Below are 24,125 nucleotides of genomic sequence, written 5' to 3'. Positions count from 1 at the left end.
TGTGTACGAGAACGATACAAATAAAATATCATATCAAATCATAAAAAAATCCTATCTACATACATATATACAAGACCAATGGGGTCTAAAGGGTTAATGCACAAAATGGGTTCACAAAAAGGGGAAGGAAACAGGCAGTGCAAATAGTCTTTAGTCTCTTCTGCATCCAACACACTCCTAAGAGGCAGTCCAATCCCTAAGAAGAGTGGAGCCTATTGCTCAAATGTGCTTGCACTGCTGGCGCACGCGGTAGTTCAAATGGGCAAAATGGGGTCTCTTCAGGGGGCTGTAGCAGCTCAGTAAGGTGGGTGAGGTGATGAAGAATAGGTTTCCACTATTCGAGGAGGGCCTCCACTTGAATACAGAGTCGATATCAAGAGTTGAGAATAGTTTGCTAGTTCACACCAGCAGTGGAAAGGAGAGAGACCCCCAGGGGCCACTCGTGCGTAATAATGGATGGATGCGCTAGGATCCACCAGTTAGGGTTGCGATTACTCACCGACCCCCGGTGCACTCCGGACCAAACTTCGGCAATCGAGTCCACTTTGGTTGCAGGTTCAAGTGCGGCAATTTGGCAGCTCTGCGGCTTTCAGCGACGAAGATACAGCAATGATTCCAAAACAGGAAAGTGGTGATTTCTCCACTCCTGGTGGATGGATCAGGCCAGTTTCACTGCAGCAGGCTTCAGGGGCAAGAGGGGCAAAAATGCAGCGCACCTGCAAAGTTCGTCACCACGGCATAGTGACACAGTTACCACATATACTCCGGTTGGGCACACTCACTTTACTCCAGACCTGGAATGCCAAGTATACGAAATTCGGTGTGAGAGTGCCGTGAACACAGAGCTAGTGATGTACTAAGTTTCTAGGGCCTCCTCAAAACGGCAGCTGTATCAGGGCAAAGAGTCTGCGTAAACTGGTCAGCCCACTGGTTGGCCCAGGGACACTTCCGAGAGAGTTTACTTGCAGAGTTTGATGAAGGTGCCGAGAATAGTTGGTGCCACTATTCCAACAGTTCGAAACGTCTCCGCAGACCTTCTAGGATGACCAGATGCAGAGGGGTCCCACGGGACGACAGCAGGCTCAGGGTGCCAAACCTTCCAGCAGGTCACCAGCGGTTCCTCGACTCGGCTCCTTAGTTTCAAGATACTTGGATCCTATCCTTCATTCAGTGAGAAACTCCAGAGATTGACATGGTATGGGTGATTGGAGCCTTCTCTTATCCAGAATCTCCTTCACGCCAAAACAAAGAGGATCCAATGGGAGATCTGCTCACATACAGGCATACCATGCGTGGACCAATCACGGACCACAGTGGTCCCAGGCATTCACAGTACTCCAGACTCTCTGGTACCCAGGATGTGTATTGGGAACAGACATCCCAGCCCACATCCTGGAGGTACACACACATGGCATGCAGAAGCCTGCAAAAGCTTGGCGCTTCGTGGGAAAATGCATGCCCAAATAAGTCTGACCCGGGTCGGCTCAACCTGGGGAAGGTGAAGGGACAAGATAGCCAAAGTACAGGATAAAGAACCTTGTGGCATGGCCATTTTAGAGCCAGACCACCTACTTGTGCCAAACGCTGTAATCTCTGTTTTATCTTGAAGGAAAGGGTTAAAAATATACAAAATGATAAGCTGCCACTCTAGTGCCTTTGGAAATGACTAATAGACACAAGTGTACTGTACTGAAAGGTACATTGTACACTTGTTACATGTTGCAGAAAAGTTGCAACATTGGAATGGACTAAGGGAAACAAAGTCTCCCAGTACTGACTGTCTTAAGGGCATGTCAGTTGCCCCATAAGATGTGAGCGAAAAGCCAAGAGGAGTGCCGCAGAAGGCTGGGCTCCTCTGGTAAAGTCAGACTATAGCGTTTAACATCAGCAAAAAGTTGGAGGTACACAACTGGAGGGAAAATTACACATGAAATGGACATTTTTCCTAATACTCGCCCCTACCAGACCAAGGACAGGGGGAATTAATCCAACCCTGGATGAGTCTCATGTTCAGGTTGGTTAAACATTCTGGACAACCCATCAGCATTGCTATCTTGGACATCTGGCCTATGCGCAATAGTGAAGTCAAAGCCTTGCAGATTTATGGACCACATGAGCAATTTTGAATTCTCTCCCTTCATGTTCATTAGCCACTTTAAGGGCTTATGATCAGTTTGCACAGTGAAATGGGTTCCATAGACGTAGAGCCTCAGCTTCCTTAGGGCCCAGAAAACAGAGAAACATTCTATCTCTACTGTGAACCATCTGAACTCTCTGTCCTTAAACTGGCTACTAATGAAGCCAATAGGGTGTTCCTTACCCTTCTCATCTACTTGTGATAGTACAGCTCCTATCCCAGTGTCAGAGGCATCTGCCGGTGTCACGATCCATGCCCGTGACCCCCTCAGGTATAACAGCCTCCTGGCAGCAGTGGGGCTAAAGCCCTTCGCACTATCCCCAAGGGCCTTAAAACTCCATCAGAAACATACATGAGTCAGTCCCGGTGCCTTTGGCACCAGGCTCATTATCAGGAATAAAGCTATACCAGTTGTGGACCTTAATCTAACATGGAGGCCTATTACACAGCTCAGTTCTTTAGGACCAAGCCATGCAGTCTAGTGATTTGGGTGTGGCTGGGCCCGGAACTACTTGGCCTGGAACTACTTTACCTGGGCTATTTAAACCACACCCAAACAGCAGAACATGCTTTGCGTTATTCTGCACTCCTGCAGCGTAACACTCACCGTGTCCAGCTACTGCTCATCTGCTTCTCCGGAGGCCTAATCCTGAAGCCCTAGATCTGGATTCCATTAATAACGTGGAAGAACAAGAACAGCACTAGCGAGCAAGAACACTTACCTGTGAAGTAACCAGCCTTGAATCCATCCTGCGCTTCGCTTACCTCGCCCATCTCCGGAGTTCGCAGCAACCTGCAAAGGTAAAGAAACAAGGACACCAATACTAACAATTCTTACCTAGGCAAGCAGCGACTCCTGGCAGCACCCTGCGCTTCTCTTACCTCGCCCATCTCCGGGTTTCACCGCAACCTGCAAGGGAGAAGCAACAAAGCCAGCATTAACAAAGCACTTACCTGGGAAAGCAGAGCTTCGATCGCTCATCACTCCGGAACATCACGGTAACCTGTACAAAGAAGAGAAGAGAACACAGGTTAGCAATTAACACCAATAAATAGCGCAGAGCTCCGCACATCAATAACTCACCGTGGTCTTCGCCATCGGCGCGGCTGCTCCGAGATCGCAACCATCCCTGTGAAAACAAAAAGAGACATTGTTAGGGAACAGCGTAGTGGAGCAAGACGCTGAGAAGACAGAGAAACGGAGTGAAAGAAAGAGAAAGAATAAAGACGGAAAAGACATTATAACTCACCTGGAAGACAGCAAGCAGAGTCAGAGTCACAGCTGGTCTGTACCCGACATAAGGGCACATGGACAGGTGAATCAACTAGGTCCACGGAACGCCCGCACCAACCATGCGGCCCTGCACAGAGACGCAGGACGGAGAGTTCAACGCACAAAAACCTAAGGTGAGCAATAACCCCAAGGGAGGGGATTTGGACCAGAGGGAGGTGGGAGTCCTCCCATCACAGAACCAGTATCTTAACCCTCCATTCTCCTGTTATAGGTGCTACCCAATGTCTGGCACATAGCCAAGCAGAGAGGGGTCCGGGATAGCGCTTAGACCTCCATCCAGTATCGTGTGGCGCCCCCGTGGATTCCAGTTGAGCGTAACAGAATGCAAAGCTTCAATTAAAACATCCCCCTGGGCGTCATGGAAACATCAGAGACTGACCATCTAGCCCAGTTACTGGGAGAGTTACGTGCCGAGGTGCACTCCGCCTGGCAAGAAACCAATGCTCTTAGGAGGGAGTTGATTGTCACCAAGGACCGCACTGATGAATTAGCCCGACAATTGCTCCAAACACTGGCTGGAGTGGCTCCATTGCTAGGAAGTATTCTGTTGGTTCCAGCCAAATCCGTCAGTCCATTGCAGGTGGTCCTCCCTGGTGCAGTTCCTTTGGCCCCACTGGAACAACATTTTATGGGGGACCCAAGAAAATATGCAGTATTCATGAACCAGTGCCACCTCCATTTTCTTTGTAGACCCGGAGCCTTTCCTAAAGATCAGTCACGGGTTGCCTTCATTCTGTCATATCTGAGTGGCAGTGCCGCAGATTGGTCCATAATATTAGTAAGCCAGGATGACCCACTGCTGCGGGATTTCAGGGGGTTTCAACAGGAGATGGAGAAGCTGTTCACCCAACATACCCAGGGCCAAGCTCTGGATAACGAACTTCTGTCCCTCCGCCAAGGCACCCAAGATTTGTTAACATATAGCACCACTTTTAACAGACTTATCATTGAAACTGGGTGGCCTGAGGAGAAACAAACAACTTTATTCCATTGAGGATTACGGGGGGAATTGAAAGACGTCCTAGCTCAGGTGGTAAACCCACCAAAAGACTGTGCAGAGTTCCTCAACCTAGTGGTGCAGCTAGACCACAGGTTGCAAGATCGAAGGACAGATCGAGCCAGAACGGAGAATCGGACTGTGTATATACGCTCAAAGGAGGACAGTCCACGTTCATCAGAAAACACTTCGGAACCTATGCAAATTGGGGGGTACGGAACCCATTAACCATGTCCGAAAGAGACAAAAGGAGACACCAGCAGTTATGCCTGTACTGCGGGAAATCAGGTCACTTCCTCAGAGAATGTCTCGTAAAAACCCCTAGGAGAACGGTTGGAGCTACAGAGAAAGAAGAAGGAGAACAAGAGTCGGAAAACTTCCAGGCCCGGCAAGCCTAGAGGTCCGTTTTTCTAGCGAAGGAAAAGAGCCACCGACCTCACACCTTGCCCTGCCTGTGATTTTGATCAGTCGCCAACAACCATCTACAATACATGCTGTGGAGGCATACATAGACAGCGGAGCCGTTGTTAATTACATAGACCAAAGCCTGGCAATAAGGATGGGGCTTCTCCTCTGTCAGAAAACGACAACTCAGGTCAGCACTGTCGACGTCACAGAGATAGCTTCTGGTCCTGTAAGTCAACACACAGCAGAATTGACTCTTCTGTGCCAAGACGGACATCGGGAAGCCATTGCCTTTGACCTTATCAAGGTCCCTCAGTTCCGGGTGATTCTAGGGATGCCGTGGTTGGTGGCTCATAATCCTAACATCGACTGGCGAGCCAGGAATTTAGCCTTCTCCAATGAGTGTGCTCATGTGTGCTACCAAGTGGAAATGCCATCGTCTGACCCATAGACACCTGTCCAAGATAAAGAGGTGTTGGTACTAGGTGTAACAAGTACACTACCAAGCGAATACCACGATTTCCAAGACGTTTTCCAAAAAGAACAGGCTAATACCTTACCCCCTCAAAGGCCATATAACTGTCAGATCGACCTCCTACCTGGTGCACAAATCCTGTGTAGTCGAATTTATGCACTCACCGATCCTGAAAATCTCCACTTGAAATCATATCTGGACTAATACCTTGCAAACGGTCTTATCCGCCCGTCCAAATCCCTGGCAGCCTCGCCCCCATTCTTCGTACCCAAGAAGGAGGGGGACTTGAGAATGTGCATAGACTAAAGGGCACTAAACCAGGTAACAGTTAAAAACCGTTAACCTCTACCCCTTATCCCAGAACTGCTGGACCAAGTCAAGGATGCCCAAATTTACACCAAATTGGACCTCAGGGGGGCATACCATCTCGTGCGTGTAAAGAAAGGAGACGACTGGAAGACCGCCTTACGTACTAAATATGGGCTGTACGAATATCAGGTGATGCCCTTTGGGCTTTGCAATGCTCCCGTCGCATTCCAGTACTTCATGAACGATGTACTACAGGAATTGATTGACGTATGTGCCCTAGTTTACATCGACAACATCCTCTTCTAAATAGGACCATGTTAGGCACGTTCGCTCCATCCTTGCAAAACTCCGACAGCACCAGCTATACGCCAAACTTGAAAAATGCTCCTTCAATGTCACCGAAGTTGAGTTCCTTGGTTTTGTCCTCACTCCCAGAGGCGTCCGGATGGATTTGCACAAAGCAGGTGCCATCCTTAGCTGGCCATCACCGTCTTCAGTCAAAGGTGTCCAAAGTATGCTTGGCTTTGCAAACTTTTATCACTGATTCATCCCGGGTTTCTCCCAGATTGTGCACCGGATCACTTCTTTATTACAAAAAAACAACAAACTGTTCCAATGGACAGAAGAGGCGGAGAAGGCCTTCCAGGAACTCAAGAAAAGATTTACCTCAGCGCCGGTGCTACGACACCCCCACCCAGATCTCCCATATGTAGTGGAATCAGATGCCTCCAGCATGGCAATGTGGGCTGTTCTTTCCCAAAGGGATCCCGAAAAAGGCCAGTTACATCCCGTGGCCTTTTGGTCATGAAAATTTACTACACCTGAATTTAACTATGCAATAACAGACAAGGAACTCCTAGCGATCAGGGCAGCCTTTAAGGCTTGGCATCATTACCTCTTAGGTGCCAGACATACCATCACAGTAATCACCGACCATCGCAACCTACAATACCTCAAAACGACAAAGGTTCAATAATCCCATCAACTCCGATGGGCTTTATTCTTCGCAGAATATCATTACATAATCATGTACTGACCTGGAGTCCAGAACGGAAAAGCCGACGCCCTATCCTGCATGGGTATTGATGAGAACGCATATTCAACCCCAGACCCGGTGGCCATTATTCCAGGTGACAAACTACTAGGACTTACAACAACATTATCTCTAGACAAACTCCTAAAGGAAATTCGACTCCTAATGAACACCAAGGCTCTAGAAGACTGGACCACTGAAGGTGAACATTACACAACAAAGAACCAACTCCCATATTTCAGTGGCGTTTATATCTACCGAATAAGGCACTACAAAAACAAGTCATTTCTAGTTATCACAACCCCCTGATAGAAGGACATCCAGGAATTGCCAAGACCCTAGCCAAGGTGAAAATAAATTATTGGTGGCCGACCTGGTGAAAGGACATTACGCAGTTTATTCTGTCATGTGGCATTTGTGCACAGAATAAATCCCAGAAACAAAGACCTGTGAGCCTTCTTCAACCCCTGGAAATTTCACCTGCACCATGGCACACACTCTCCCTCGATTTCATCACAGATCTGCCTCCCTGTCAAGGGTTCCACACTATCCTAGTGGTTGTTGACCTATTCTCTAAAATTGCCCATTTCCTTCCACTTAAGGGTCTACCAAATGCATCCAGCCTGGCAAAGGTGTTTTTAGAGCAAATCGTACGATTACATAGTTTCCCCCCATCCTGATTTCTGACCGAGGGAGTCAGTTTGTGTCTAACTTCTGGATTAAGAGTTGTGCAATTGCCCAAATCGATATTCGTCTGTCCACTAGTTACCATCCCCAAACTGATGGCCAAACAAAGCGGACAAATCAGATGCTAGAGCAATACCTACGGTGCATGTTACATCAATTGGAAGAAAGTTGGAAGGATGTGCTGTGGATAGCCAAATATGCCTACAACAACTCACTGCACACCAGTACCGGACAGATTCCATTCTATACTGCATATGGAAGGCTCCCTCGTACTTCCGAATTAGATACCCCCATGGCCTTGGAAATGCCAGCGGTGAAGACTTAACATACGACCATCACTCAAGCCTTCAAAAAGGCAGCAAAACACTTGATCCAAGCCAAAGGAAGACAGAAAAGTTTCTCAACACTGAAGAAAAGCCCCAGACTACCAAGTCGAGATGAAGTCCGGTTGGCGTCTCGGCACGTGCCCATAAGAGGAACTCGAACATTTTGTCTCAAATATCTAGGGCCCTATACCATCAAGGCTATTATAAATCCTGTGGCAGTAAAAGTAGCTTTACCACCACATATGCAGATCCATCCCGTATTCCACGTGTCACTCTTAAAACCTGATCAGACTGGAAATCGGGTCAAAACACCATCAAATCCAGTATTAGTTAACAGAGAACCCAAATTTGAAGTCAAGGACATCCTAGACCTAGTGAGTCTAAACTCACCAGGTCCAAGTTATATTATTTAGTGGACTGGAAGGGATACGGCCCTCAGGACAGGACATGGGAGCCTAGCGAGCACGTCCATGCGCCACGCCTGGTAAGACAATTTCATCTGAATCATCTGACCAAACAGAGCCAGACAGAAGAAATACCATGAGAGGGGCCTTAGGGAGGAGTGCTGTCATGATCCATGCCCCTGACCCCCTCAGGTATAACAGCCCCTTGGCAGCAGTGGGGCTAAAGCCCTTCACACTGGCCCCAAAGGCCTTAAAACTCCATCAGAAACATACATGGAGTTAGTCATGGCGCCTTTGGCACCAGGCTCGTTATCAGGAATAAACCAATACCAGTTCTGGACCTTAATCCAACATGGAGGACTATTACACCGCTCAGTTCTTTAGAACCAAGCCATGTGGTCTAGTATTTTGGGTGTGGCTGGGCCTGGAACTACTTGGCCTGGAACTACTTTACCTGGGATACTTAAACCACACCCAAGCAGCAGAACATGCTTCGTGTTATTCTGCCCTCCTGCAGAGTAACGCTCACCGTGTCCAGCTCCTGCTCATCTAATTCTCTGGCGGCCCGATCCTGAAGCCCTAGATCCGGATTCCATTAATAACGTGGAAGAACAAGAACAGCATTAGTGAGCAAGAACACTAACTTGTTAAGTAACCGGCCTTGAATCCATCCTGCGCTTTGCTTACCTCTCCCATCTCCGGAGTTCGCCGCAACCTGCAAAGGTAAAGAAACAAGGACACCATTACTAACAATTCTTACCTGGGCAAGCAGCGAGTCCTGGCAGTGCCCTGCACTTCTCTTACCTCGCCCATCTCCGGGTTTCACCGCAACCTGCAAGAGAGAAGGAACAAGGTCAGCATTAACAAAGCACTTACCTGGGCAAACAGCACTTCGATCGCTCATCACTCCGGAACATCACCACAACCTGTACAAAGAAGAGAGGAGAACACAGGTTAGCAATTAACACCAATAAACAGCGCAGTGCTCCGCGCATCAATAACTCACCGTGGTCTTCGCCATCGGCATGGCAACTCTGAGATCGCAACCATCCCTGTGAAAACAAAAAGAGACATTGTTAGGGAACAGTGTATGGAGAAGACGCCGACAAGACAGAGAAACGGAGGGAAAGAAAGACGGAAAAGACATTATAACTCTCTTGGAAGACAGCAAGCAGAGTCACAGCTGGTCTGGACCCGAAATAAGGACACACGGACCAGTGAAGCAACTAGGTCCACGGAAAGCCCCCACCAACCATACGCCCCTGCACAGAGACCCAGGACGGAGAGTTCAACACACAAAAACCTAAGGTGAGCAATAACCCCAAGGGAGGGGATTTGGACCAGAGGGAGGTGGGAGTCCACCCATTACAGAACCAGTATCTTAACCCTCCATTCTCCTGTTATAGGCGCTACCCAACGTCTGGCACATAACCAAGCAGAGAGGTGTCCGGGATAGTGCTTAGACCTCCATCCAGTATCGTGTGGCGCCCCCGTGGATACCAGGTGAGCATAACAGTCAGCACAATAAAAGGTCTTTGGTAATCAGGGTCCTGATAACAAGGGCCCGGCACAAGGAGTATTTTAAGCCATTGAAGGCCTTTCCACACTCTTCAGACCATGTTACCTTGTTGGGGTTCTTAGGAGTTGTGAGAGCAGTCAAAGGGGCAGCTATGGTGCCATAGTCTGCCATGAAATTCCTGTAGTACCCAGTGAGTCCTAAAAAGGCTCTCACTTGGGTCTTAGTAGTGGGGGTAGGCCTGTTTTGTACGGCTTGTACTTTACTGGGTAGAGTCTGTATCCTCCCTCCACCTACTTCATGTCCAATGTAGACCACTGATCCTTGCCCAGTCTGGCACTTGCTGGCCTTTATGGTCAAGTGGGCCTTCTGAAGAGCCTGCAGCACAATCCTAAGGTGTTTCACGTGGTCTTCCCAGGTGTCACTGAAAACTGCTATATCATCCAGATATGCAAGACAGAATTCATCCAAATCATTCAGCACATGATTCGCAAGCTTCTGGAAAGTGGCAGGGGCATTCTTCAACCCAAAAGCTGTCTTCTAATAATAATTCTTTAATGTGGTGTAGAATGAAAATAAATTCAAACTTTACACATATTACAATTTACAAATTACAAAACATTATACTTGGATCATAAATATACACAGATATGTAAAAAACATAAGTAAATCTCAAATATAAAAACAGCAACTAAAAAGGAACAGTTACACATCACCTTTCCTTATAAAATTTACAAACAATCATATCGGAGTAGTGACTAAGTTGGAGTTGAAATGAGTATATCTAGGAATAATAATCAATTTCTGTCTCAAATAAGGTACTCTATGTATTCCTTGATCTCCTCAATATTGGGATAGTTCCAGTCCACACTCCAAATCAAGTTCAACCTGTTGCCAGATATTGTAAAGTGCAATGAATAAATGCATATTGCTGGTGTTAGTGCAATAGCGCCAGAAAGACATTTTGCGTATAGTTGCAACATCATGTACGAATTCACCCAAGTGATGTAGAATTGTGTCCTTCAGTATCTGGCATTCAGTGAGAAGATGTCTGGCTGTCTCTAGACATTCTGAGGATTTACAGAGACGGCAAGTACGCTCATCAGCCGGGATATTCTCCCATGCACCTCTAATGTACAAAGTAGGCAATTGCTCTAATCTAAACAGGATGATGAAGCGTCTAAGTCTTCTAGAGGGACAGAGGTATAGGTAGGCTTGAGGTTTCATGAAATTATACAATCTATATTTCACAAAATGATAGGTCTTAAGGCTACTTATGTGTGCAAAATTCTCAAGCCAATCCCAGAGGTCTACTTTTTTTCCTAGTGCATTTAAGGTTTCCTTGGTGACAATTGCTCCTCTATGTGTCCATCCAATGTCTAAGAAAAATTCAGTCATATCTTTATGTAGGGACGAAGTAGTATATTTTTTGGTCACCTCCTGATGGATCACAGTTAATAAGGGGTTAATAGAGCCACCTATCATCTTAAGGTGAAACCCTGCTCTTTTCCTCAGTACCATTGCTTTCAAAGAGGGGAGGCCCAATTCTAGTCTAATCAGGGCCATCGGTACCCCAGGGGGTAACACTAATATCCATCTCCAGAACTTGCCCTCCAGCACTTGCAGCCACGCAAGATCCATTGTATGCAGTGACTCAAGGCCATAGATGATCATGGGGGCAAACACTTGGATGTAAAGATGGCGCGTCCCCTAGAGGGTAAATCCACCCTGCTTGTTTGTAAAAGAGGAAATTAGTGAGGTGACTTGCATGGCCCTAGTGATTCGACCCTGTCTACAGACTGAGTAATCGCCAATGGGCTCAATTTCAACTCCTAAATAGCGACACAATGGAGCGTAGGGTATGAGATTTCCATGTACTATCAAATTCACGCTCGATGCTCTTCTAGTAAATCTTAGCACCTTTGTCTTATCCAGATTAATGGTCAAGCCATTTATCTTGGCATAATCCCATAGGGCAGAAGCAGAACGCCTCAAGCCACCTATGGTATTATCAAAGACAACCAGATCGTCCGCATATGCTAATACCGCGCACGATACTTCCCCTACTTTAGGAGGGCAGTTATCAACCTCGGCTAACACTGCAGGGATGTTGTACACATAAAGATTATAAATCAGGGGTGCTGTGACGCATCCCTGCTTTACCCCACAGTCTTGGATCAGATTTCGGGTCATGTTTCCTTCCTGATTCAATCTAAGGCACGCCGTAGTATTTTGATGGAGTAATCTCAGATAATATAGTAGACCTGACGGGCATCCCAATTTCTCTAGCTTGGCCCATAGCCTCACTCGGGGGATGGAGTCAAATGCGGCCTAAAATCAATATACAAGGCGTACAACGGGGGCTGCCCCTTACTAAGTGCCTGTGTACGGAGTATATCCATGACCAAAAGGTTATGTGAGGTGGAAAAGTCCCGCCTAAAGCCGCATTGAAATCTGCTGAGTATTTTATAATTTTCTACCCATTTCTGCATCTCGCCAAGCAATAGTGAGGCAAACAGTTTACCTGAGATATCCAGCATGGATAGAAGCCTATAATTATTGGGGTCAGTACGACTTCCTTTTTTAAATACAGGAATTAGAATGGCTGTTTGCCAGGACCAGGGAATTATCCCCTGCTCTAAGATCTTGTTGAAGAGTAGGGAGAACAAGTCAGCCCAGAATAAAGGATGGCTCTTGATCACTACGTTAGCTAGCCCATTGGGTCCAGGGGCTCTAGAGGACTTAAGAGCAGCTATGTTATTCCGTATTGCCTCAGCTGAGACATCGAAAGGCAGCTGGGTAGGGGCCTTCTCCGAAGATCTATTCAAGGTTTCCACTCCTCCTGAGTTTCGGCCTAATAAGAATTTTTCCCATGTCTCCTTACTTATTGGATTAATTAAGGGGCCTTTGGCCTTCTCTCTGTTCTCATTTAGGAGTGACCAAATGCCGCGGGAATTTCTAGAGCAGATAGTTTGTACCAACTGCTGGTGTCTAAAGTTTTTCTCTGTTATCTTAATGTTCTTAATCTCTGCTCTGTATCGATTTTTGATTTTTCTTAATTTCTCGCGGTACAGGGCCCCAGATAGGTTCATAGATTTCAGACCTCGAATATCCGCTCTTAATCCTCTCTTGGCATCCCTAATTTCCCTATTGAACGGAAGTATAACCCCCTCTGTTTTTAGCATATGTCTCTTATTAGCCGTGGCATGCTGACCTGAGAATCTGGATATCCAATCTTCAATCTCATTTATTGTCATAAGTTTGAAGTCACAGAAGCCTAGAGCTGAAATAGGTTCAAGAGCTTGAGTGGCCAATCTTATGTTTCTCTCGGACCACACTATTCTGGATCCTGCAGAGTTGGCTTGGATGCTACCCATGTTGAAAGGCGCGGAGGTAGGGCTGGGGATGCGAAATGTGCACTGCAGCGACGCATGGTCGCTCCATACATTAGGCTTCACGGACATGTCGAATACTCTAGATTGCAGCTCGGGGCACATAAATATGTAATCTAATGTGCTAGATGATGATCCATTAGACCAGGTGTGTTTCCCCGGCCGATCTCCCAAAGTACGGCCATTAATCATAGCCATATCCCAAGCTCCAAACAATTGCAGCCAGCCTAATCCTTCAGCCTCCCTCTTTCCATGGGTCATTGAACACCTTGCACTGAGATCAGGATTAGAGGATATGAGTGTTTCATCTATCATCTGACAATTGAAATCCCCCATGACCACCACGGCGACATTGCCCGTTCTCAACCACCAAGAGGACAATAAGTCCTGTATTGCCTCTTGTAGTGAGTCACGAACCTGCTCTCCTGGGGGGTTATAAAGATTAATTAGTAGGAACCTTCCCAAACCATTTTCATCATAATATTCGGCTTCTACTGCCAAAAGCTGCTCTTCAGCTTTACACTGAATCTTGCGGGACGTGATCGTATTCACTACCCCAGTTAGTAAGCCACCATATGGGTGACCCTTACTGCCCCTTGGCATGTTCTGCAAGGTGAAAATTGCCTCAGCAAACTTTTCACCTCTGCTAGTTGATAAGCAGTCAGGACACCCTCAATGGAGCTGTCTGAAGGACTGCCCTGGAACAGGTCAGGGAGAAGTTCTGACTCCTCTTCCTCAACATCTGAAGCCAGCAGCAGTGCAGCGATTTCAACTCTTGGGATGAAAGCCTTCAGCCTGTTTACATGGACACTTTTGGAGCCTGTCCAGCCCTTCCAACGTCCACTAAATAGTTGACCTCACCCAGTGACTCCACCCCTGTTTAAGGGTGTGACCATTTGTCCTGTAAAGCTCTTGGCCTTATAGGATTCATGATCAGGACTTGCTGACCAGGTATGAAATTGATGAGGGAAGACTTCTGGTCATACGAATGTTTCACCAGTGCTTGCTCTGCCTTCATTTTCTCACTAGCCAGACCCATCAGGGTTACCATCCTTTTTCTGAGCCCTAGCACATAGTCTACTACATACATTGGTAGTAATGGTGGGAGTGGGCATCTCCCATCCCTCCTTGACTATGGTCAAGGGTCCGCTTAGAGGGTGACCAAACAGAAGCTCGAAGGGGCTGAAGCCAACATCCTCCTGTGGGCTTCTCTCTAGGCAAACAGTAAGCATGGTAACAGAAGATCTCATTTTTTTCTTTGGGATTCTTCCAGAGACCCAATCATGCTTTTTAAGATTCTGTTAAACCTTTCAACTAGAGCATTGGTTTGTGGGTGATATACAGATGAAAACTTATAGGTGACACCACATTCCTTACACATGGCCTGCAAATACTTTGACATAAAGTTGCTGCCCCTTCAGACACAACTTCTTTAGGGAATCCAACCCTAGTAAATATGCCAAGTAAAGCTTTTGCAACTGCCTTGGCAGTCACAGTCTTCAATGGAATGGCCTCAGGATACCTGGTAGCATGGTCGACCAGTACCAGGATAAACCTCTTGCCTGAGGATGTTTGGGGGTCAAGGGGACCAACAATGTTGATCTCTACCCTCTCAAATGGTACCCCCACAACTGGGAGCAGTACCAGTGGAGCTTGGATTGTTGAGCCACTCTTACCAGATAACTGGCAGGCGGCACAACTCCTGCAGTGACTTTCTACTTGCTCTCCCATCTTGGGCCAGTAGAAATCCATGGATAACCTTTGCTTGGTTCTCTTGATACCAAGGTGACCAGCAAGGGACACTTCATGTGCCAGCTTCTGGGGAAGGGCTTTACAGCAAGGGGAAACACCAACCTCCTATAGTCTCCTTCTGTAAACTCTGTAGGCTCACTGTAGAGGAGCCCACCTTCCCAATAAATCATATGCTTCCCAGGAGGTTCACACTCAAGCTGGGAGCAGGCCTGTCTCCTTAGGCCTTCCAGAGATGGGCACTCACGTTGGCCCTTACTGAATTCATCCCTGTCAGGACCACCTTCTACTAAGTCTTTTAGCTCAGGGTGGTCATTTGGATCAAATCCTTCAGGTAGCACCTCTACCTCGTCTGGTCCAGGTGTTTGACCAACTACCTCCACCTCAGTGGTAGGTGAGTTAGGGGGAATATTATATATCCCTCTTTTGTCTTTCTTGGCTCCATTAGCCTTGGGTTTCCCCTTTGGCTATGGCATGGCAGTGATTTTGGCCAGTGCTGCCCTTGTTGGAGACCTTGTGCAGGGTCTTTCTGCTGTATCTCCCACAATCCCTAAAGCTCAGAGATCATTCCCCAGCAAGACCTTTCCTGGGTCATCTCTCTGAATGCTCACTGGAATCCTGACTACTTTACCATTTATAGTAAGATGTACAGGTATAACTGGGAACTTGAGAGGTGGGCCATCAGCCAACTCAGTGGGCATCAGAGGAGCTCTGGCAACTTCCTCTGGGTCTACCAAGGTAGAATCCACTACAGTTCTGCTGCACTCACTGTCCCTAGGAGCAGGAGTATCTACTCCATTGATCAGCACACTGTCTTTAAAGTAGCGCTTGGTATTATCCAGAATACTAGCATACTCCTCTGAGATTTTAGGCTCCCAGGAACCCAATGAAACTAAAACTACCTCAGAATCTATCCCACTGGGGAAGGAGTCTGAGGAGGATGATGCCCCTGTAATCTCTTCTTCCTCATAGGAGAAAAAGGCCAGATTAGCCGAGTGGACCTCCAAGGTTTTGACCTTACATCTGGGGTCCACCTTCACATGGTCACTTGCTCTACAACCACACAAGATCCACTGGGTCTGTTGACATAGGGAGGCTTACTGTAACCAGAGTTCTGTTTTGGAGGCTAACCTCCACTACCCTGTGTGTTCTTTTGTGACTTACCCCTATTTTTCTTTTTGTGGGAGGAAGTTTTATCAGGTCTCCCACCCTCCTTATCTTCGGACTTTTTCCCCTCCTCCTGCTTACCAGGATGAGTCTTGTCCTTATGGGACACTCTATGTGACACCCACAAATCTGCTGCAATGGCCAGCTTCTTCAATCCAACTCCTTTGAATCTGCCTTATACTGCTTAAGCTCAGGGGAACAAGATGCAAAAATATGTTCAAGCAAGACAAGACATATCATACCCTCAAAGGTGGAGACCTTATAGCCTTCAACCCAGCCAGACAAGTTTTTTAAAGAATCAGTCACATATGACACCCAAGTACTTCCTTCTTTCTTTTTGTACTCTCTAAACCTCTTCGAGTATTGGGCAGGAGTCTTCCCAAACTTTAAAATGAGAGTTTGCTTCAACATTGCAAAATCTACTCTTTCAGCCGTTGACATCTCCATAATAGCACTGCAGCCAGAATGGGGTAGTCTGCTGAGCAACATTGCAATCTTATCAGCATTTAAAACCTCTTGAACTTCACATGCATACTCTAATGCATTCAACCAGTCCATAATGTCATTCATCTCATCATACACACTAAGCAAATCCTTAGGAAATCTTGGATGAGAGGAGGACCCAGACCCATGTCCAGATCCCTTAGATCCATTTGAAGCTTGAAGCTTGGCCAATTCCAACTGGTGATCCCTGTCTTTCTGTTTTTCTGCCTGTTGCAATTTCACCTTAGCCATGTGAAAGTCAAGCTCCTTAGGCCTAAACAGCAGCTTTTGTTTCTTGAATTCCAGCATGGCCTCAGCATCAGAGCTTGCAGAGGATACATTTGACATTACATCATCCACATCCTTATGGGCACCATTAATAAGGCAGCAACAGAACGGTCAGTTCTGCCAGTGGGAGCAGCCCCACCTCCTTATGCACCTTCATCAGAAGCTATGGCACTGAGTTGCAACTCTCATCATTCCTTGACTCTCTGGATTATTTCCAATTTGGTACCTTGAGCAGGTAAACCCCTCTCAGTACACATCTTTCTCAATGTTTCTGATCTAGAAGCATTTAAGGTTATAAAGGTACTTGTTTCCATAATATTAGATAGGTCTCTGGCCTTTTCAGTGACCATGCAAAGTCACTATGTGCCCTGGGTAGGAATAACTTGAAATGCCTTCATTAATGTGCAACACTGGATACGTTTAGTCCTATCCCACCGCTGTACACCAATTTGTTAAGATAGATTTCTGAACTCTGTCCTGGTGGGCAGAGGTTCAGGGGGCCAGCCTAGTTTCTTGGAACAGGCTAACCTTCTTGACAAGCCAGACCAATCAAGGTAGCTTGGTGGCAGTCAAGGCTAGGTCTCAGGAGAGTTGAGGGTGACTGAAAGACCTCAATGAGCACACAGAGCAAAGGACACTTACACATCACTCCCAGTTAGGTGTAGATATATTAAAATACATATACATTTATTTGAAGGCCTTTGAGTTTCAACACACAAATCAAATCACAGTAATCCTATTAAGCCAACACAATCCTATCTACATACATATAAACAAGACCAATGGGGTCTAAAGGGAAATGCACGAAATGGGTCCACAACCTAAAAAGGCTAAGGAAACAGGTAGTGCAAATAGTCTTTAGTCCCTTCTGCATCCAACACACTCCTAACTAACTAAGGGGCAGTCCAATCCCTAAGAAGAGTGGAGCGTATTGCTCAAATGTACTTGCACTGCTGGCACACAAAGAAGTTCAAATGGGCAAAACAGGGTCCCTTTAGGGGGCTGTAGCTGCTCAGGAAGGTGGGTGAGGTGATGAAGAATAGGTTCCCACTATTCGAGGAGGGCTTCCACTTGAGGGCAGAGTCGATTCCGATAGTTGGGAATAGTTTGCTGGTTCACACTAGCAGTGGAAAGGAGAGGGACCCCCAAGGGCCATTTGTGCGTAAAAATTGATAGAGGTGCTAGAGGCCACCGGTTAGGGTTGCGATTACTCACCGACCCCCAGCGCACTCCGGACCAAACTTCGGCAGTCGAGTCCACTTCGGTTGCAGGTTCGAGTGCAGCAATTTGGCAGCTGTGCGGCTTTCAGCGAAGAAGATACAATGATGATTCCCAAATGGGACAGTGGCAATTTCTACGCTACTGGTGAATGGATCAGTCCAGTTTCACTGCAGGAGGCTTCAGGGACAAGAGGGGCACAAATGCAATGCACCTGCAAAGTTTGTCACCACGGCTGGGCGACACGGTAACCGTGTACCCTCTGGTTCGGGTGCACTCACTTTACTCCAGACCTGGGAATGCCAAGCGTACCTAATTCAGTGTGAGATTGCCGTGTACACAGAGCTAGCGACGTACCAAGTTTTGAGGGCTTCCTCAAAATGGTGGCGGTTCAGGGCAAAGAGTCTGCGTAAGCTAGTCAGCCCATTGGTTGGCCCAGGGACACTTCCGGGAGAGCTTACTTGCAGGGTTTGATGAAGGTGCCGAGAATAGATGGTACCACTATTCCAATGGGTCGAAACGTCTCCGCAGACCTAGGATGACCAGATGCAGAGGGGTCCCATGGGACGACAGCAGGCTCAGGATGCCAAACCTTCCAGCGGGTCACCAGTGGTTCCTCACCTCAGCTTCTTAGTTTCAGGATACTTAGATCCTATCCTTCGTTCAGTAAGAACTCCAGAGATCGACATGGCATGGGTTATTGGAGCCTTCTCTTACCCAGAATCATCTTCATGTCAAAATGAAGAGGACCCAATGGGAGATCTGCTCACATACAGGCATACCATACGTGCACCATTCAGGGACCACGGTGGTCCCAGGCATTCACAGTACTCCAGAATCTCTGCCACCCAGGATGTGTATTGGCAACAGACATCCCAGCCCACATCCTGGAGGCATACACACAAGGCATGCAGAAGCCCGCGAATGCTTGGTGCTTCACGGGCAAATGCATGCCCAAATAAGGACTGACCGGGTGATCTCAACCTGGGGAAGGTGAAGGGACAAGATGGCCAAAGGCCAGGACAAAGAACCTCATGGCATGGCCATTTTGGAGCCAGGCCACCTATTCGTGCCAAACACAGTAATTTTGGTTTACCTGGCAGCAAATGGTTAAAAATATACAAAATGATAAGCTGCCACCAGCCCTGTCCAAGGTACATCTGCACTTCTCCTAAAAAATCCTCCGAGGGTATCTAGGGCCTTTGGAAATGACTAATAGAGCCAAGTGTACTGTACTGGACGGTACATTGTACACTTGTTACATGTTGCAGAAAAGTTGCAAAATTGGAAAGGACTAAGGGAAACAAAATCTCCCAGTACTGACTGTCTTAAGGGCATGCCAGTTTCCCCATAAGAAGTGAGCGAAACGCCAAGAGGAGTGCAGCAGAAGGCTGGGCTCCTCCGGTAAAGTCAGACCATGGTGTTTGACATCAGCAAAACGTTGGGGGGTACACAACTGGGGGGAAAATTACACATGAAATGGAAATCTTTCCTAACAGCGTGTGTGCATTTGGCCAGGATAAGTAGTTATGAGGGCTGGCCAGGCTCCAAAAAGCTACCCATGAAGTCGGGCACATGATTTGCTGCAGAGTGGGGGGTATTTGTGTGATAGCAAGAAAGACTTGTTAAGTGACCAGCAAGACCGAATGTTGTCATAGGGCGTCCATGGATTCTGATGGAAAAGAGGTGTTGCAAGCTATATTTAAGCCTGGGGGGAGCAATATGTGTCCCGCAAGACCACATTTTTTTCATAGTTGTCGCTGCATTGTAATGCGTGTGGGTAGGAAGCCAGGCCTGTGGCAGAAGTTCACTGAATATGTTCATGCATACATACTTTGAGGCTCGGACAGAGCTTTGTCTTTGAAGTAGTTGGGTGCTAATATCATTTATAAAAGGCAACGTTATCTCTAGGTGGAATAGAGCATGCTGGCCTAATACATATTCTCTGTGTATTAGACAGGCTATCAACCTGGACCTTATGATTCCAATTCCAAATGTCTTCTGAGTGCATTTATCAGCAATCCCCATAAATCATGTGGCAAATTTGTGAACTTTTCCTCAAGCTGAATCTGCCTGTATTGCAGAACAGGCTAACAGAACTGCTTATCCAACTCTGGACTGCCCAAGTGCTGGAGATTGGATGGCAGGTGATGGGTAGGCTGCACCTTGTGAAAAGTATTGGTGGTGGACACTGAAGGATTGGCACCTGGCAAGGTTGTAGAAGCCATGGCTTTTTTATATTTTTTAGTAACATATAAAATCATGTGGGTAATTCCATCTGAGAAAGGGTGACTTGCTAGCCAGGTCCCCCTTTCCCAAAGCTCTATGCCCAAAGCACAGTGTACACCTCTGCCTATCTGGATCAGTAGCCTGATCTATAGTGCCTGCTCTACCAGTGGCACAGACCAGGATCAGAGATCACAGGTTCCCTATTGACAGCTGCAGTGACAGCCAAGTCTCTGTAGAGCAGGGTCTGCATTTAAGGTATGCACCCCTGTTCCAAAAAATACATAATTATTAGAAGGCTGTCCTGGTGGCAAAACTAAACTGTAAATATAAGCCAAACCTAAGCTTAGGGAACAGTGGTCAGCATTTCTCATAGTTATCCAAGCCAAATAAATGTGATATTACAAATATGTCAGCCCTGTGAGCCCAGTTTAGCTGTGATGGGTTCTGTATATTCTCACCAAATAGGCTGTCCTTGCTACTTCAGCCAGGTGGACTGTAGCCCTAAGGGATGCCTCTCTTTGTTCCTTTGTGAGGGTAGGTATCAACCTGCCCAGGGATACAGCCACTGCACAGGAAGTAATCTTGGGCACAGCAATCAAAGGGCACACCTATACACAAAAGGAGTATCACCACAACCAATGCAATTTACTGCGCATCAATGAGTCGGGAAGCATCCAATAAGAGCAATCTTCCACTCTTGAAGCACTGCATCAACTGCCTGCCAGATTCTGCAATACCACAATCCACGGACCAATGCAATGCCACCAACAGTGTATTCACAGATGAGATAGAGAATATCTGGCAACATATTGACAATTCCAAACACAGAACAGGCAGCCCACCAATACCAGCCAGCAACATATCAAGACGGACCAAATTCAGGACAATTACCTCAGAAGACATGACCAACACTCTTGCAGCTTTAAACCCACCAACTACAAAGGCGGCATTCTACACTCCTTCACTGTGAGGGTCATCCAATGTGAAAAATGTACCTCAATTATCAATGCAATGACATATCCTTCACACAAGGCCAGTGGTCGAAGTGAGCGGGAGCGGTGCTCCTCTGTTTTTTTAAATTACGTTTTGCAGCTCCTATACTTTTATTTTAAAAAGAGACCGTTCTGGAATGGTTTCATTTTAAAATAAAAGGGTAGGAAGACGTTGCAGCTTGCACTTTCAGTCCACTGCACTGAACGTTCCCTTAAACAGCAGGTGCACGTGTTTGGGGGTTTGTATTGTGTGTAAGAGGGGGTGTGGTGATGGGGTTTTTGGGGAGCGGGGTGCAGGCCAGCAGGGAACATAGTTCCACTACTTCTTTTTTTACACTTCGACCACTGCACAAGGCATATTCCCAGATTAACTAAATATTGGACAGATGATTCGACCCTGTTGTAGAAGCCAACACTCAACTTGGATGACCTGACCAACTACTGCCACGTCACGCATCTATCCTTCCTCAGCAAAGTGACCATACAAATGTCGCCAAACAATTGCATGAAAAGATCACTCAGCACAATCTCCAAAAGGAATAACAATCCGGTTTCTGACCACAATGCTGCACTAAGTCTTCCACTATCCAAGTCATCAATGATGCTCGACACATCCTGGACAAGGGGGACTCCTACATACTTGTTCTGCTTGAGCTCTCCATTGCTTTTGATGCCCTTGAACATTAAGTCCTCCTCAAGATCCTTGCCATGTGCATGGGATTTAATGGGACAGTACAGCAGTGTTTCAACTCAAATCTCTCCAGCAGAGACCAACTCATCCAGATGGGCCCCAACAGATCCCAATTCCATCTAATAATCTGAGGGGTTCCACAAGGTTCCATTTTATCCCCTGTCACTTCCCCTACATGAAACCTCTGGGGATACGCAGATTCACATACATATCAACTGCATCTACAACATCCAATAACACAAGAACTGTCTGTCCCTCAACCTACCATGAATTTCAACTGCCTACCTGATGCACAATCCAACAAAGATCAACGTCATTGTCCTAGGAAACCCCCAAAAAGCATGCCCAAGTCCAGAATTGTCTGACTGACATGAAGCTCAATAGATCCACTCCTCAAATCTCAACATGTGCAAAATCTCTTGCCATTACTATGGACTGTGACCTCTTGTTCAAAACATATACTACGAAGAAGACCCAGCCAGCATGCACTCTTCAACAAAGTGCATACACAAAGGAGTTTTGCAAGTTGGTGATATTTCCGTTCTCTGTCTGCTTCTGCCAGTATCACCGTGGAGTTTTCAGATGTTTTTCTTACTTTAACAAAATGTCCACTCTCTCAGTCAAGGAATTCAGAAGAAAGGTTCAACATGGGTGTTAAGCAACATCGCCCTTTCTGTTGGTGGTAGGCTTAGTTGGCATCTTTGGCCTCACATGGCAGTGGGGCTTGGAAGATAACTTATGGACGTTTCTTGCAGACATAGATGCAGCACCATTTGTTTTCTCTGTATACCGCAAGTCGTCTGCCATCTTCAGTTCTTTAAAAAAAATCAATGATTGTGTCAGTGTACGAGGAGCAATTTATTTCCTATATAAACATGGTATGGGAATGTAAACACTCTTCCTTCAAGATCTAAGTATTAAGGCATACACTCACAAAGGATTCCTCACACTAATATAGAGTGATGTCATGATGTACGATTTATTTCTAGCTTTAAATGAGACAGCAAAGGTGATAAAGTAAAAGAAGTATGTCGCTGGAAGCATCAGGGGCTAGTTCCTGCTGCAGTCACTTTGCGGACTATTTGCCACACGTGAGCTCCTTCCTCCGCTCGTGCCACAGTGCCTGAAGTGACATTACATGCTCCCTTAGTCATCACCAGAGAGGATAGAATATGCAACACACTCCTGTCACATAGTAAACTGCCTAGAGCCTCAGGGGCTAGCTCCTGCTGCAGTCACTTTGCGGACTGTTTGCCACACGTGTGCTCCTTCCTCCGCTTATGCCACGATGCCTGAAGTGACATTACATGCTCCCTTAGTCATCACCAGAGAGGAAGGAATATGCAACACACTCCTGTCACATAGTAAACCTCCTAGAGCATCAGGGGCTAGCTCCTGCTACAGTCACTTTGCGGACTGTTTGCCACACGTGTGCTCCTTCCTCCGCTCGTGCCACGATGCCTGCGTGACATTACATGCTCCCTTAGTCATCACCAGAGAGGAAGGAATATGCAACACACTCCTGTCACATAGTAAACTCCCTAGAGCATCAGGGGCTAGTTCCTGCTGCAGTCACTTTGCGGACTGTTTGCCACACGTGAGCTCCTTCCTCCGCTCGTGCCACAGTGTCTGAAGTGACATTACATGCTCCCTTAGTCATCACCAGAGAGGAAGGAATATGCAACACACTCCTGTCACATAGTAAACTGCCTAGAGCCTCAGGGGCTAGCTCCTGCTGCAGTCACTTTGCGGACTGTTTGCCACACGTGTGCTCCTTCCTCCGCTTATGCCACGATGCCTGAAGTGACATTACATGCTCCCTTAGTCATCACCAGAGAGGAAGGAATATGCAACACACTCCTGTCACATAGTAAACCTCCTAGAGCATCAGGGGCTAGCTCCTGCTACAGTCACTTTGCTGACTGTTTGCCACACGTGTGCGCCTTCCTCCGCTCGTGCCACGATGCCTGAGTGACATTACATGCTCCCTTAGACATCACCAAAGAGGAAGGAATATGCTACACACTCCTGTCACATAGTAAACTGCCTAGAGCATCAGGGGCTAGCTCGTGCTGCAGTCACTTTGCGGACTGTTTGCCACACGTGTGCTCCTTCCTCCGCTCATGCCACGATGCCTGAGTGACATTACATGCTCCCTTAGTCATCACCAGAGAGGAATGAATATGCAACACACTCCTGTCACATAGTAAACTTCCCAGAGCATCAGGGGCTAACTCCTGCTGCAGTCACTTTGCGGACTGTTTGCCACACGTGTGCTCCTTCCTTCGCTCGTGCCACGATGCCTGAAGTGACATTACGTGCTCCCTTAGTCA

Source organism: Ambystoma mexicanum, chromosome 5q, assembly GCF_040938575.1.
Source record: "Ambystoma mexicanum isolate Mex_15411 chromosome 5q, UKY_AmexF1_1, whole genome shotgun sequence".
In the NCBI taxonomy this organism is placed as follows: domain Eukaryota; kingdom Metazoa; phylum Chordata; class Amphibia; order Caudata; family Ambystomatidae; genus Ambystoma; species Ambystoma mexicanum.
Note: the sequence above shows the minus strand (reverse complement) of the source record.